The sequence below is a fragment of the Pelodiscus sinensis genome, chromosome 16 (assembly GCF_052426305.1).
Source record: "Pelodiscus sinensis isolate ZL-2025 chromosome 16, ASM5242630v1, whole genome shotgun sequence".
Lineage (NCBI taxonomy): Eukaryota > Metazoa > Chordata > Testudines > Trionychidae > Pelodiscus > Pelodiscus sinensis.
The window spans coordinates 269,133-284,422 of NC_143067.1; the positions used below are offsets into that span (position 1 = coordinate 269,133).

The 15,290-nt window shown below is 49.0% G+C and overlaps 1 protein-coding gene across 8 annotated transcripts in view; it reads right to left on the minus strand.

Annotated features, from left to right (window-relative positions):
* Nucleotides 1-15,290, minus strand: part of REEP2 (receptor accessory protein 2) — a 106,929-nt gene that overhangs the window by 58,131 nt on the left and 33,508 nt on the right. The gene's annotated exons all lie outside the window — the stretch shown is intronic.

The following is a 15,290-nucleotide window of genomic DNA, read 5'->3' on the forward strand; positions in this document are numbered from 1 at the left end:
GCTCCAAGCCAACTCTTCTGTTTCTAAATAGTATCTGCAATTCTGCTCTTCCAGAAAGAGAGCCATTAACATCTTAGACTAACTTGTAAACTCTGCTTCAACTGCTTTCTCCACAGCCTTAGGAAGGGGAGGGGATTCAGTGAAGACTTGACACCACTGACAGAGTTGAGAAGTTGCCCTTAGCATGTTTCTGACAAAGAAAAGAATTTCTACAACAACGTAACAGGAAACTGGCTTTGAAAGCTCTGAAGATCAAGCAAACAAAACAAGTCTTCCTGAAAAGCACTTTGCCTTCTGTTTCCATCATGATGCACCATAGGCTGAAGCCAGAGAAGTAGGGTTGCCAAATCGTTTCAGAAAAAATACCAAAAGGAAAAAGGACCCCAAGAGTTGTTAAGCAAAAAAACAAAACACAAAAAAACCCAGTGTGGCACTTTTAAAAAAAGCATGATGAGGGTTTTTGGCCCTAACTGGCTGTCGGCGGCTGCTCGCCATCTTGCCTCCCTGCACAGGGCTGGACAGCTCCCCTGCAGAACCCAGTAAGCACTAAGGTTGCCAGGCAGACTCCGTATTGAGCTGGACAGCCCAGGATTTTCGTCTCCTGGCCGGGAAAAATATCAGAAAGTACTGGACATTTCAGGTGTCTGGTATTTTCTGAATTTTTTTACTGGACAGGAGACAAAAATACTGAACTGTCCAGTTCAATACCGGACACCTGGCAACTCTGTAGAGGAGCTTCTAGGACAGTGTTTCTTAAACTGTGTTCCATGTGGCACCCCAGTGTGCCACGAGGCAGTCGGAGGTGTGCTGCGGAGAACAACAGAATTCAAAATGACAGCCCTTAAAGGGGCAGGCAAAAATTTTTTTCCTCAATAACTTCCCTCAGACCTTCCCTCCCCCAACAAAAAAAATCCTTAGTGTTCCTCCCCAAAAATTATTGTTTCCCCCTCACCAAAAATTATTGTTTGGTGTTGCTCGGTCTTAAAAAGTTTAAGAAACACTGTTCTAGGATCAGAAATAAAGGCAGGTTTCAAGCATCTCATCATACCATTTTGATAGGATAACAAGTCTTGTGATAAAGGAGAAGCGGTGGATATGGTATACCTAGACTTTAGTAAGGCGTTATACGGTCTCGCATGAGATTCTTAACAATAAACTAGGCAAATACAACTTAGATGGGGCTACTATAAGGTGGGTGCATAACTGGCTGGATAACCATACTCAGAGAGTAGTTATTAATGGTTCACAATCCTGCTGGAAAGGTATAACAAGTGGGCTTCCGCAGGGGTCTGTTTTGGGACCGGCTCTGTTCAATATCTTCCTCAACAATTTAGATATTGGCATAGAAAGTACGCTTATTAAGTTTGCAGACGATACCAAGCTGGGAGGGGTTGCGACTGCTCTGGACGATACGGTCATAAATCAAAATGATCTGGACAAATTGGAGAAATGGTCTGAGACAAACAGGATGAAGTTTAATAAAGACAAATGCAAAGTGCTCCACTCAGGAAGGAACAATCACTTTCACACATACAGAATGGGAAGTGACTGTCTAGGAAGGAGTACGGCAGAAAGGGATCTAGGGGTTATAGTGGACCACAAGCTAAATATGAGTTAATGTGACACAGTTTCAAAAAAAGCAAACACGATTCTGGGATGCATTAACAGCAGTATTGAGAGCAACACGTGAGAAGTCATTGTTCTGCTCTACTCTGCGCTGATTAGGCCTCAATTAGACTACTGTGTCCAGTTCTGGGCACCACTTTTCATGAAATGTGGAGAAATTGGAGAAGGTCCAGAGAAGATCAACAAAAATGATTAAAGGTCTAGAATACATGATTTTGAGGGAAGACTGAAAAAAAAGGGAGTTACTCCCCTCGTGCAGTAACGAGTGTTCTTCGAGATGTGTATCCCCGTGGGTGCTCCACTGTAGGTGAAGAGTTGCCCTGAGCCGCAGATCGGAGCTTTGTATAGCAGTTTCCCCTTGTGGCGGGTTTTAAGGGTGCGAGCTCCCCACCCCGGAGCTCCCGCCCGCGCCCCGGGTCGGGGCCGGCGGAGTGGGGTGGGGCTCCACGAACCCACCGCCTTAGAGAGTTCAGTTATCCCGTCCTCCGGGGTCCATGAGTGAGTCCGGTCCCGGGTGCGATCACCCCTTGCCCTGAGTGGGGCCGGAGGGGCTCGGCGGACCCGGGCCGTACCTTCCCGGGCGGCCCCCGGCCGGGGGCCCGACCGGGGCTCTTGAGCCGTCCCTCTAGTCCTGCTCTCTTCCTCTCGGTCCCTCTCAGTGGGGAGGGGGAGGTTGGGTAAAGTGTTCGGCTATTGCCGCCTTGAGGACCTACGCTAAGGTCGGGGTGTGGGGAGTGGGGGACCCGGGCCCGCCCTCACCACCGGGTCCCAGCCCGAGGTCCTAAGTGGGGTGGGTGCCTTAAAGCGATCCCCCCACAGCAGGCGGGGCAGCCGCCCGAAACTCGCCTGCCCACGGGCGCCAAAACGGTCCCGCCTCGGACTCCTTCCACTCCCGCGTCGCTGGCCCCCTGGGCCGGCGCAGGGTTAAGCCACTTACCCCGTCGCAGGCGCCGTGCCCGTCCCAGGGCGAGTCGCCAGCTGCCGGTGTTGTCTCCCTTCGTTGCCCGGAAGGCCGGGGGCTTGGGGTGTCGGGAAGCCAGGGTGGCTGCCCGCTCACTCCCCCCCTTCTGAGCGTCCCTGAGCCCCTGTTATGGGCACGAGCGGGTGACGTCAGGGACGTAAGCCCTGCCCCCTCCGAGGCGCTCCAGCCTGGCTCCCGCCGGAGCATGCCCGTGGCTCCGCCCCTGGGCGCAAACCGTGGCGCCCTAGCCGGGCGTTTTGCGGTTGCCCGGGGCTTCCCCCACTTTCCCCGGCGCGCGCCCGCCCCCGCTTCTTGCCGCGGCGGGGCCGGCAGCGCCATGCCGAGCGGTTTTCAGTCGTCCATGGCCGCTGCTTCCCGCTCGGGAGGGGGGGCCTTCCCCGCTCCTAGTGCGGACCCCGCTGGGTCCGTCACACCCCTGTTGAGCCACGCATACCCAGGAGGCGTCTTGAGCCCTTCCCGCCTCCTGAGGAGCACGGCTCAACCCCTTCCCTTTCAGTTCCTCATCTCCGCCCAAGAATTTCGACTCTGAGCAGAGGGAAGGTAGGGAGGGTAGTGGAGCACCCACATCTCCGGATGTCCAGAGTATGCAGGGTGACATCTCTCTGTGAAGAGTGTGGTTTCTGGAAGAAGGTAGGTAATACGATTGGTTCGTTGACGTGGAATTCCGTACAGACCTTAGGCAGGAACGTCGGGTGGGGTCTAAGTATGACCCTATCCTTTGTGAAAACTGTGTAAGGGGTTTCCGACATTAGTGCTGCAAGTTCACTCATCCTTCTGACGGAGGTGATGGCTAAGAGGAAGCAGACTTTCATAAAAAGGAAGGGAAGTGGTATTGTTGCCAATGGTTCAAAGGGAGGTCTGGTCAGGTAGTCCAAAACAAGATTTAAGTCCCACAAGAGGGGTGGGGCTTTATATGGTGGATACACATTTTGGAGTCCCTTGAGGAACCTCTTTGTGATAGAATGGTTAAAAATGGAGATGCCGTCCACCGAGGTATGAAATGCTGCTATTGCAGAGAGATGTACTCTTAGGCTATGTCTAGACTGCAGGCTTCTTTCGAAAGAGGCTCTTTCGAAAGCATCTTTCGAAAAAGCCTCTTTCGAAAGATCGCGTCTAGATTGCAGGCGGATCTTTCGAAAGAGAAATCCGCTTTTTCGAAAGAGAGCACCCAGCGAGTCTGGATGCTCTCTTTCGAAGACGGCCTCTTTACATTGAAGAACGCCTTCCTTCGAAAGAGGAACTTTCGAAAGAAGGCGTTCTTCCTCGTGAAACGAGGTTTACCGCCATCGAAAGAAAAGCCGCGTTCTTTCGAAATAATTTCGAAAGAACGCGGCTTGAGTCTGGACGCAGGGGAAGTTTTTTCGGGAAAAGGCTACTTTTCCTGAAAAAACCCCTGAGTCTGGACACGACCTTAGAGAGGAAATTGACAGTCCCGATGTTTTAAGGTCCATAATGTAATCTAGAATGGTATTCAGTGGAGAAACACGGGGTTCCACTTTGGCTCATTGACACCAGTGAGAAAAACGTACCCATTTCTGCTGGTAGGTTTTTCGCATGGATTACCTCCTGCTATGGAGGAGGATGTGTTTTACTTTCTGCGAGCAGCGGTCTTCTATCTCTGAGAACCAGAAAGAAGCCACGCCTGAAGATGCAGGGTATGGAGTTGGGGATGTAGTATCCTGCCATTGTCCTGAGATAATAGGTCTATCCGGTATGGTAGAGGCTGGGGAGGCTGGACCGCTAGCTTGTGAAGGTATGGGTACCAGGTTTGGCAAGACCATGACGGGGCAATCAGGATGACTAGGGCTTTTTGTCTCAGGATTTTGCGTAGGACTCTTGGGATGAGAGGTATGGGGGGGAAGGCCTAATGTAGGGGGGCTGCCCATTTGATAAGAAAGGCATCCCCCAGAGAATGCTTGCCAAGTCCCACACGTGAGCAGAATTGGGGACATTTGGTATTCTGGGCCGAAGCGAAGAGGTCTATAGATGGCCATCCCCACTGGTGGAAAACTGAGTTTGTGACCTCCGTATGTAGTTCTCATTCGTGGTCTAAGGTGAAGTTCCGACTGAGGTAGTCTGCTCTGGTATTGTTCACCCCTGGTAGATAGGATGCTATGAGGTTGACCTGGTTGCGGATGCACAAGTTCCAGAGGCGAACAGCTTCCGCGCATAGGGATCGGGAGTGGGCTCCGCCCTGCCTGTTTATGTAGAACATCATGCAAATATTGTCCGTTAGGATGCGAACTGTATGATTGGCGATGTCGGAAGCAAAGTGTGCGCAAGCGTTCCTTACTGCTCTTAATTCGAGAAGGTTGATGTGTAGGAGTGTCTCGTTTGGGGACCACCTGCCCTGAACTTCGCGGCTGTCCATATGTGCACCCCAGCCGAGGAGGGAAGCATCCGTGGTAATTTGGATAGTGGGTTCGGTTTGCTGGAATGGGACACCCATCAGAAGATTGTTTGGCATGGTCCACCATCGTAGGAATGCAAGCACGTTTGGTGGGATAGTAATTCTCTTGCTTCGAGGATGTCGTGATGGGATGTAAATGGTCACCATCCAGAGCTGGAAGCATCAAAAGTGTAGGCGAGCACGATGGATTACGTAGGTGGTGGAAGCCATGTGTCCCATTAGTCAGAGGCATGTAAGTACTGTGGTAGTAGGCATTGTGAGCATCCCGGTTATAATTTCCTGTATCGTTGCGAAACGTTGTCGAGGCAGGTATGCTCGGGCTGTAACAGAGTCCAGTTGTGCGCCAATGAACTCTATATCTTGGACCGGGTGTAGCGTTGATTTGTCTTTGTTGATCAGGAGGCCTAGACAATTGAGGAGGGTCGCGGTCGTATGAATCATAGAGGTGGTTTCAGCGTATGAGGATCCCTTTAGAAGGCAGTCGTCCAGGTAGGGGAATATGATAACCTTCTGCTGTCTGAGGTACGCAGCTACAACTGCTAGTACCTTCGAGAATACTCTCGGAGCTGATGAGAGGCCGAAGGGAAGAACGTTGTATTGGAAGTGGTCTGGACCGAGCGCAAAGCGTAGGTAGCGTCTGTGGGAGGGTTGGATGGTTATATGGAAACAGGCATCTTGGAGGTCGAGGGCTGCGAACCAGTCCCCTCAATCTAGCGCAGGAATGATAGCGGAGAGAGTGACCATCTTGAAACGCTGTTTCTTGAGAAATTTCTTCAGTTTGCGGAGATCCAATATAGGTCTCCAACCCCCTGTTCTTTTCTCGGACAAGAAATAGTTCGAGTAAAACCCTCTCCCGTGGACCTCTCGGGGTACCCTTTCTATAGCTCCGATGACGAGGAGCAGATTGATTTCTTGTTTTAGAAGGGTATCGTGAGAGTGGTCCCTGAAAAGGGACGGGGTAGGGGGAAGGATAGGGGGGACAGAAATAAAAGGGATGGTATAGCCCACTCGAATTATCTCTAGGACCCAGCGGTCCAATGTTATGGATTCCCACTGTGGGAGGAAGGCGCGCAAACGGTGGTTGAATAGATGGCCATGTTGAGGTGCTAGATTGAGAGGGAGGTCTTGCAGACCCTCGACCAAATGTTCAAATTTGCTGCTTAGCTGGTTGGGTAGCCAGCGGGCGGGCTTGGTTGGGTTGCCTTCTGGGACCTCGCTGTCTTGGTCTGTTGTCTTCATAAGGCCTCTGTGGTCGATTGTATTGTCTATACCAGTATCGATTATATGAATTATATGGGGTGTATCGCCTGCGTTTATAGGGTGGCATGCACATACCTAACGTGCGAAGTGTGGACTTAGAATTTTTGCTGTTGTGGAGCACTTCGTCTGTAGTGGCTGCAAATAGCTTTTGTTTGTCAAATGGCTTTGGGCTGGAGTTCGTGGGGAACTCCAGACGACTGGAGCCAAGAAGCTCTACGCATCACCACCACTGTAGCTGTAACTCGGGCTGCAGTGTCAGCTACATCCATTGCCATTTGGAGAGCGGTGTGGGCGATCATATGGCCCTCATGAACTATTGATTTTAAGATGGGTCTTTTGGAGTCGGGGAGGTGTGCCATTAGTTTTCCCAGTTTTGAGTAGTTGTCAAAGTCGTGATTTGCTAAGAGAGCAGAGTAATTTGATATTCTGAGTTGTAGAGTGGAAGAGGAGTATACTTTCTTGCCAAAGGAGTCCAACTTTTTGTGGTCCTTGTCTGCATTGCCCGTCCTATATTGTGGAAGCTTCGCTCATTGTTGTGCTGAGTCCACGACTAGTGAGTTAGGTTGTGGGTGAGTGAAAAGAAAGTCGTTGTCTTTTGAGGGGACAAAGTACTTTCTGTCAATTTTCCTGTTGGTTGGATGGATGGATGCAGGCGTTTTCCACAGGTCCTCTGAGGTCTGGGTAGGGCAATCTTGCCATGTAGTGTCAGGTGTAGATTCTTTAGCAATTGGTATTGCTTCTTCTGCACTTCTTGCAGGGAGACATTCTGGCTTGTCACTACTCTCTTGAATAGTTCTTGGAACTGTTTTAGATCGTCAATTGTTCCAGTGTCTGATGGTACTACGGCATCCTCTGTTTGCGCATCAAGGGCATCAGAGTGTGTTACGTTAACTGACTGAGTATCTGAGTCATTATCTGAGATTCGTTCTGCCTCGTCCGCCAAAAGACTTGCTGGAGGTAGGGGTTGTGGCCGAGGCAAGCTTCTCCGGGATGCGGTGGAGCGAGGTGGAGAGCGATGTCCATGTGGTTCCCAGTGTTCCCACGGTCCCCATTGCGGTGGATAAGGTGGAGGTGGGTAAGGCCAGTATGGGTGCCACGGGCTATATTGTGGCGGAGCCCTATAATGGTGGGAGCGAGCCTTCCCAGGTGACGCGTCGCGAGGAATAGACCGTGCGGTGGTCATCATCAGGAAAGGGGGCGTCCTGAAGAGACAACGGTGATATAGATCTGGGAGGGGATTGCCTTGATGGAGACCTCCCAGGAGAGTAAGTAATAGAGGGCAGGCAGGGATATTGATGCCTGCTGTGTGAATCAGTCCCTTGCTGGGGCTGATCCCCAGCAGCCTCGTTTGGCTGCTTGTCTGTCTGTGGAAGGACCAGCGGAGCATCAGCTGGTGCCAGTGACTTCGGGGGCTGGCCATCCTTTTGCTGCGGTGCCCTGACTTTAATAGGCACCGCAGCTTTAAGCTGTGCTGCAGCTTTCGGCGCCGCAGAGGGTTGAAGCGGCGCCGGGGCTGGAAGTTGTGCCACGCTTTCAAGCGGCACCGCCGTTTGAAAAGGTGCTGGCTTTTCATGCCATGCCGGCTGTTTAGAGCGCTTCCGGGGTCACTCAGCTGTTGTGTGCCCCGATGCCGATGCGGAGTGCGAGGATCGCCCCGAAGCCTTAGTGGCAGGGGATTTCACAGCCTGATGTGCCTCTCCTCTACGTTTGGGAGAGGAAGAGGATGGAAGGGAGCGGGATGGAGAAGCTCTCGCTCTCGGGGCATTTTTGGAAGGCGGCGGAGGCTCTTGCCACGGTGTAGCTTGTTCCCCCGCAGGCTGGAGAGCTTTTTCAAATAAAATCATCCTGAGGCGGAGCTCACGGTCTTTTCTGGCTCTCACCGTCAGGGAATTGCAGTGGGTACAGTTGTGGGGAGAGTGGGTCTCCCCCAAACAATGTATGCAATCCGAGTGACCATCTGAAGCCGGCATTGTGTCCCGGCATTGACTGCACTTTTTAAAACCTGAAGAGCCGGACATGGTGGGCTCTCTCTTTCTTGAAATTATGATGGTTATCTTCTATATTGTTCTAGTAGTATATGTTTATGTGGTTTTGCTGCTGCTGCTGCTTTTTTTTTTTTTTTTTTTAAATGCCTTTATGTGTCTCTTGTTTTGACAGGCGGGAGAACGCTGATTCACCGGAGTCCCGGTCTGAGGTGAGTTCAAGCCCCCTGAGGGGGGGGATTTTAATTAAGTCTATTTTTCCTATTTCTAGTGTTTGTTTGTTTGTTTTAAGAGAACAAGGAGAGACTAACTTGGATAAAACAGGGGAAGGTAACTATGCCTAAATAACTAAGGGGAAAGTAGTCAGTCTGACAGGGAGCTCCTGGCTGCTCCATCCGCTGACGAGGGTGGTTAAAGAGGAACTGAAAGGGAGGGGGTTGAGCCGCGCTCCTCAGGAGGCGGGAAGGGCTCGAGACGCCTCCTGGGCATGCATGGCTCAACAGGGGAAACTGCTATACAAAGCTCCGATCTGCGGCTCAGGGCAACCCTTCACCTACAGTGGAGCACCCACGGGGACACTACTCGAAGAAGAACTGGGCTTATTTAGTTTAGAAAAGAGAAGACAGAGGGGACACAATAGTGGTTTTCAAGTATCTAAAAGGGTGTTACAATGAGGAGGGAGAAAAATTGTTCTCTCTGAGGATAAGACAAGAAGCAATGAACTTAAATTACAGCAAGGGAGGTTTAAGTTGGACATTAGGAAAAACTTCCTAACTGTCAGGGTGGTTAAACACTAGAATAAATTGCCTAGGGGTGGATGTGGAATCTCCATCACTGGAGATATTTAAGAGAAGGTTAGACAGACACCTGTCAGGGATGATCTAGACAGTGTTTGGTCCTGCCGCGAGGACAGAGGAATGGACTCAATGACCTCTTGAAGTCCTTTCTAATTCTATGATTGGAGCACTGTCATGGAAGGCTATAAAATATTGAGGAAGGACAGGCGGGGGAGAAAAGGTGGAGGAGTTGCACTGTAAGAGCAGTATGATTGCTCAGAGCTCAAATATAAAATGGGAGAAAAGCCTGTTGATAATCTTTGGGTTAATTTTAGAGGCAGAGGCAACAAATGTGATATCGTGGTGGGTGTCTGCTATAGACCACCAGATCAGGTGGAGGAGGTAGACCAGGCTTTCTTCAGACAACTAACAGAAGTTTCCAGATCACAAGCCCTGGTTCTCACAGGGGACTTGAATCACCCTGACATCTGTTGCGAGACCAATACAGCAGTACACAGACAATCCAGGAAGTTTCTGGAGAATGTTGGGGATAACTTTCTGGTATAAATGCTGAAGGAACTGACGTGGAGACATGCTCGGCATGACTTGCTACTCACAAACAGGGAGGAATTAGTAGGGGAAGTAGATGTAGTTGGCAATGTGGGCAGCAGTGATCATGGCATGGTCAAGTTCAGGATCCTGACCAAAGGAAGAAAGGAGCGCAGCAAAATACAGACCCTGCACTTCAGAAAAGCAGACTCTGACTCCCTCAGGGAACCAATGGGCAGGATCCTCTGGGATGCTAACATGAGGGAGGGAAAGGAATCCAGGAGAGCTGGCTGTATTCTAAAGAAGCATTATTGAAGGCGCAGGAATAAACTATCCCAAAGTGCAGTAAAAAAAGCAAATATGGTAGGCAACCAGCTTGGCTTACCAGTGAAATCTTTGGTGAGCTGAAACACAAAAGCAAGTTTACAAGAAGTAGAAACCTGGATTGATGACTAAGGAAGAGTATACATATATTGCTCGAGCATGCAAGGGTGTAATCAGGAAGGCCAAGGTGCAATCAGAACTGTAGCTAACAAGGGATTTGAAAGGTAACAAGAAAGGTTCCTACAGCAAGTTAGCAATAAAAGGATGGTCAGGGAAAGGTTACTTCTACTGAACTAGGGAGGTAACCTAGTGACAGATAATGTGGGAAAAGCTGAAGCACTCAATGCTTTTTTTACCTTTGTCTTCACAGACAAGGTCCACTCCAAGACTACTGCACTAGGAAAAACAGTATGGGAAAAAAGGTAGGCAAGCTTCACTGGAGAAAGAACAGATTAAGAACTATTTAGATCTAGCCCCACAGATTTATGTATGTCCAGCTTTTCTAATGCATCCGATGATGCCAAGGGAGTTAGCTGATGCGATTGCAGAGCTATTGGCCATTATCTCTGAAAATTCGTCATGATAGGAGGAGGCACCAGACAATTGGAAAAAGGAAAATGTAGTGTCTATCTTTAAAAAAGGGAAGGAGGAGAATCCAGGGTACTACAGACCGGTCAGCCTCACCTCAATCCCTGGAAAAATCCTGGAGGTGATCCTCAATTAATCCATTTTGAAGCACTCAGAAAAGAGGAAAGCGATTAGGAATACCAAACATGGATTCACCAAGGACAAGTCATGCCTGGCCAACCTGACTGCCTTCTATGATGAGGTAATTGGATCTGTGGATATAGGGAAGGCAATGGACATGAAATACCTTGACTTTAGCAAAGCTTTTGATATAGTCTTCCACAGTATTTTTGCCAGAAAGTAAAAGTAGTATGAATTGGATAAATTGACTGTAAGGTGGATAGAAGCTAGCTAGATTGTTGGGCTCAATGAGTAGTGATCAACGACTCGATGTCTGGTTGGCAGTTGGTGTCAAGTGGAGTGCCCAAAGGGTTGGTTCTGGGGCTGGTTTTGTTCAACATCTTTATTATTACCCTGGATGAGGGGACGTATTTCTCCCTCAGCAAACTCACAGATGACACTAAGTTAGGGGGAGAGGTAGATACGTTGGAGGGTAAGGATAGGGTCCAGAGTGACTTGGACAAATTAGTGGATTGGGCCAAAAGAAATCTGATGGGGTTCAATAAGGACAAGTGCAGAGTTCTGAACTTGGGATGGAAGAACCCCAAGCACTGCTACAGGCTGGGGACCAACTGGCTAAGTAGCAGTTTAGCAGAAAAGGACGTGGGGATTACTGTGGATGAGAAGGTGGGTATGAATCAACAGCATGCCCTTGTAGCCAAGAAGGAGAATGGAATATTAGGTTGCATTAGGAAGAGCATTGCCAGCAGATCTAGGGAAGTGATTATTCCCCTTTATTCAGCACTTGTGAGGCCAGTTCTGGAGTATTGTGTCCAAATTTGGGCTCTCCATTACAGAAGGATGCGAACACAATGGTGAAGGTCCAGCAGAGAGCAACAAAAATTATAAGGGGGCTGAAGCGCATGACTTATGAGGAGATTTTGGCTTTCTTAGTCTACAGAAAAGAAGAGTGGGGGGGGATTTGATAGCAGCCTTCAACTACCTGAAGGGGGGTTCCAAAGAGGATAGAGAGGCTGTTCTGAGTGATGACAGAATAAAGAACAATGGTCTCAAGTTGCAGTGGGGGAGATACAAAGAAAAACTATGTCATTAGGAGGGTGGTGAAAGCACTGGAATGGGTTACTTAGGGAGCTGGTTGGATCTCCATCCCTAGAGGTTGGGATGATTTAGTTGGGGTTGGTCTTTCTTTTATCAGGGGGTTGGACTCAATAACCTCCTGAGGTCTCTTCCAACCCTAAGATTCTATGGGCACTAATAACAATGCCAGGTATGACCCTGAATAGATCAGTTCTGACCACCGGGCTCTAAGAGCAAGGGTGAAGGAGTCAGGAGTGCAGGCTATGTTCTCATCCATCTTCCTGGTTGAGGGTAATTGCCCAGGCATGGACATGACTCCTGGTGATGAGTGTACAGCTGTGGAAAAGCTCTGACTTTTTCTAACCATGGAATATTACTCTAGGAAAAAGGTCTGATAGGAAGAGGTGGGGATACATCTGATCAAGAAGGGGCAGAGTATCCTCACTGATTCACCAATCTAGTGAAGAGGGCTTTAAACTAGATTCCAAGTGGACAGGTGACAAAAGCCTACAGGCAAGCATTAAAAAAAAAAAAGGTGACCTCAACAGACAGCTTGACATTTGAGTGTGCATGTAAGTTTAATGTGAAAAATTACAAGAAGTGTTAGGTACAAAAAGAATGAGAATCTACTCAACACCTTGGATTTCTATACCCAGAGATTCAGGGGCATACACAGGAAGAAACAGAGATTACTGCTAACCGTAAACTGGAAAGTTTTTCAAGGTACATGGTCTTTAGCTCTACTCCCCATGTGGGTTCACAAGGCACAATATAACTGAGTCCAGAAATTCTAATAAACAGCATCCATTGACCTACACACATACAATAGGTCTCCTCGTGCTCCTGATCAAAGGCATAAAAGGCAGTGTGGTCTGATTCCCATTCAGTTCCTCTTCTCATTGTGAATCCAACAGGTTTCAAAGCAGAGGGGACATAGGGCAGTAATGGAATACAGTTAGAGACTTCCTGTTATAGGTAAGCAACTTCTACTTCTTTGAGTGTTGGTCCCTATGCATAGTCCACACATGGGTGATTGACAAACAGTCCTCAGACTGGAAGAGCACGCAAAGGAGTGGGCAGCAAAGATTCTTGCAATACAGCAGATCCCACAGTTGCATCTGGAGCAGAGGCTTGAACTAGCACATAATGTCTAACGAACATGTGGATGTAGATCTACTTGACAGCCCTGCCTATGTCCTATATAGGGCTTTCTGCAGGCATGTTGTAGAGGCAGCCTGTGCTCTCATGCAGTGAGCTATGACACTGCTAGGAAGAAGGATACGGGCTAGCTTGTGTCATGGTATATGCACACCCCATCTCTTAGGGGAAGGGATGCAGGGGTGTGGATGCCGCCTAGTCAGCTGTTGAACTGCTGGCCATTTCCTTCTCTGTCTACGAGCACCAACCCTTGGTCCAGGGTTGTACTGCCCAATGGCTAGAGTCAATGAGGAGCAGTACACTAACACAGAGCAGCCTGGCCTGGTAGCCAAAGCCAGTAGGGGCTGTTGGCCATTTAATTCAGGGCAGCATGGCTTCGTAACCAAAGTAAAGAGTGGTAGGTTCTTCAAGATGTGTGTCCCCGTGGGTGCTCCACTGTTGGTGTTGGGCTTGTCCCAGGACCACAGATTAGAGATTTTACAGCAAGTGGGGAGGAAGGCGGGTAGTGGAGCACCACAGGGACACATCTCGAAGAATCATCATTATGGCATAGAGTGAGTAACTTTGCTTTTCTCTTCGAGTGATGTCACCGTGGGTGCTCCACTATTGGTGACTGTGTAGCAGTGCCCAGTTAAATGGTTGATGGGCTTCAGCTAGTTGCTATTGGCTGTGGAGAGACTCGCCATAGCTATTGCAGTGTCCGTTGCTGAACATGGTGGAATCGCATAGCGTTTCATGAATGTGTGGTTAGACGACCATGTGGCTGCTCAATGTATTTCTTGGAGCGACAGTCCCCTAAGGAAGGCCATTGACATTGCCATCACTCTGGTGCAATGAGTTTTGGGAATCAACAGTCGTGCTCTATTCTGAAAGGAGTAGCAGGTGGTAATACAGGATGTTATCTGTTTTGATATGCGCTGGGAAGAAAGTGGATTTCCCTTGGACCTTTCAGCTACAGATATGAGCAGTCTCTGTGATAGTAAAAAAGCAATGGCCCTTCTCGCATCCAGCGTGTGTACTATGGCTTCATCCCTGGAGCAACGCGGTTTCAGGTAGAAAGTGGGAAGGACTATGGGTTCATTGATATGAAATTCAGAACAAACTTTCAGTAGGAAGGAGCGGTGGAGTCACAAAATAACTTTATGTTTATGAAAGGTCATATAGGAGGTGAAGACGTGAGAGCCATGAGTTCACTAGCCCTCCTTGCAGATGTGATTGCTAACAGGAACACTGTTTTTATAATGAGAAAGGTAAGTGATGAAGTTGCCATTGGCTTGAAGGGTGGCTTTCTGAGCAAGTGGAGAACCAGCTCTAAATCCCAGGACAAAATGGAGCAAAGCCATAGATGGTTGAACCCCCCTTCTGGGTGCACCATTTGTTGAGGTAAATATCATGTGTAGTTTGACTTCTGCTATGCAGTAGTACGGTTCTCATGTTTGCGAGTACTGTTGCACAGCTTCTGAGAACCAGATAGGTACCATACCATCAGGTGCAGTGTTTGCAGCTGGGGGTGAAGGATTGCACCCGAGGGTGAAGAACTGCACCTTGGAAATGGGTAGGGAGGTTGTAGAAACAGTTGATAGAGAAATGGAAACCATGTCTGCTGAGGCCAAGCTGGGGCTATTAAAATTACATGGGCCTCCTCTGTTTATCTTCCAGAGGACTCTGGGGATCAGAGGGATAGGAGAAAAGGTGTATAGGAGGTAAGTATGCCATGGGAATAGCATTGCCTCTCCCAATGAGCTGTGCCTTATGCGTGCTCTTGAGCAGTACTGGGGGCATTTGGAATTTTGGCTAGTTACAAAGAGGTCTATCTGTGGTCGAACCCAACGCTGAAACAGATTGCGGGTGACCTGATTATGCAGTTCCCATTCATGCTCTGTGGCAAAGTGGCGGCTGAGGATATCGGCCATGGTATTCTTGTCCCCAAATAGCTATGCCTCAGTGATAGTTATGCTATGGCAGATACACCAGTTCCAGAGTCAAATCACCTCTGCACCTAGGAAAGGGGATCCGGTGCTGCTTTCGCAGTTAATATAAAACATCATGGTCATATTGTTGGTGAGGATAAGCACCAAGGTTCCCTGAATGTGTGGAAGGAAGTGTTTGCAGGCATTGTGAACTGCTCAAAGCTTGAGCTGGTTGATGTGGAGCTTGGACTTACTGCTGGGCCACTTCTCTTGGACGCATTGTTGCTGGAAGTGGGCACCTCAACCTAGAAGTGATGTATCCATAGTGTTTTGTTCGGATGGTTGATTTTGGTGGAAGGGCACCCCATTGTAGAGGTTCTGTGCCTGGGTCCACCATTGTAAAGAGTAAGGACTTTCTGAGGAGGCGAAACGTGCCTGTGGACGAGGTGTCTGGTTGGTGTATAGACAGAGGCAATCCTGTGTTGGAAACATCGAAATTGTAGTCTAGCAGATGGGATGACATATGTG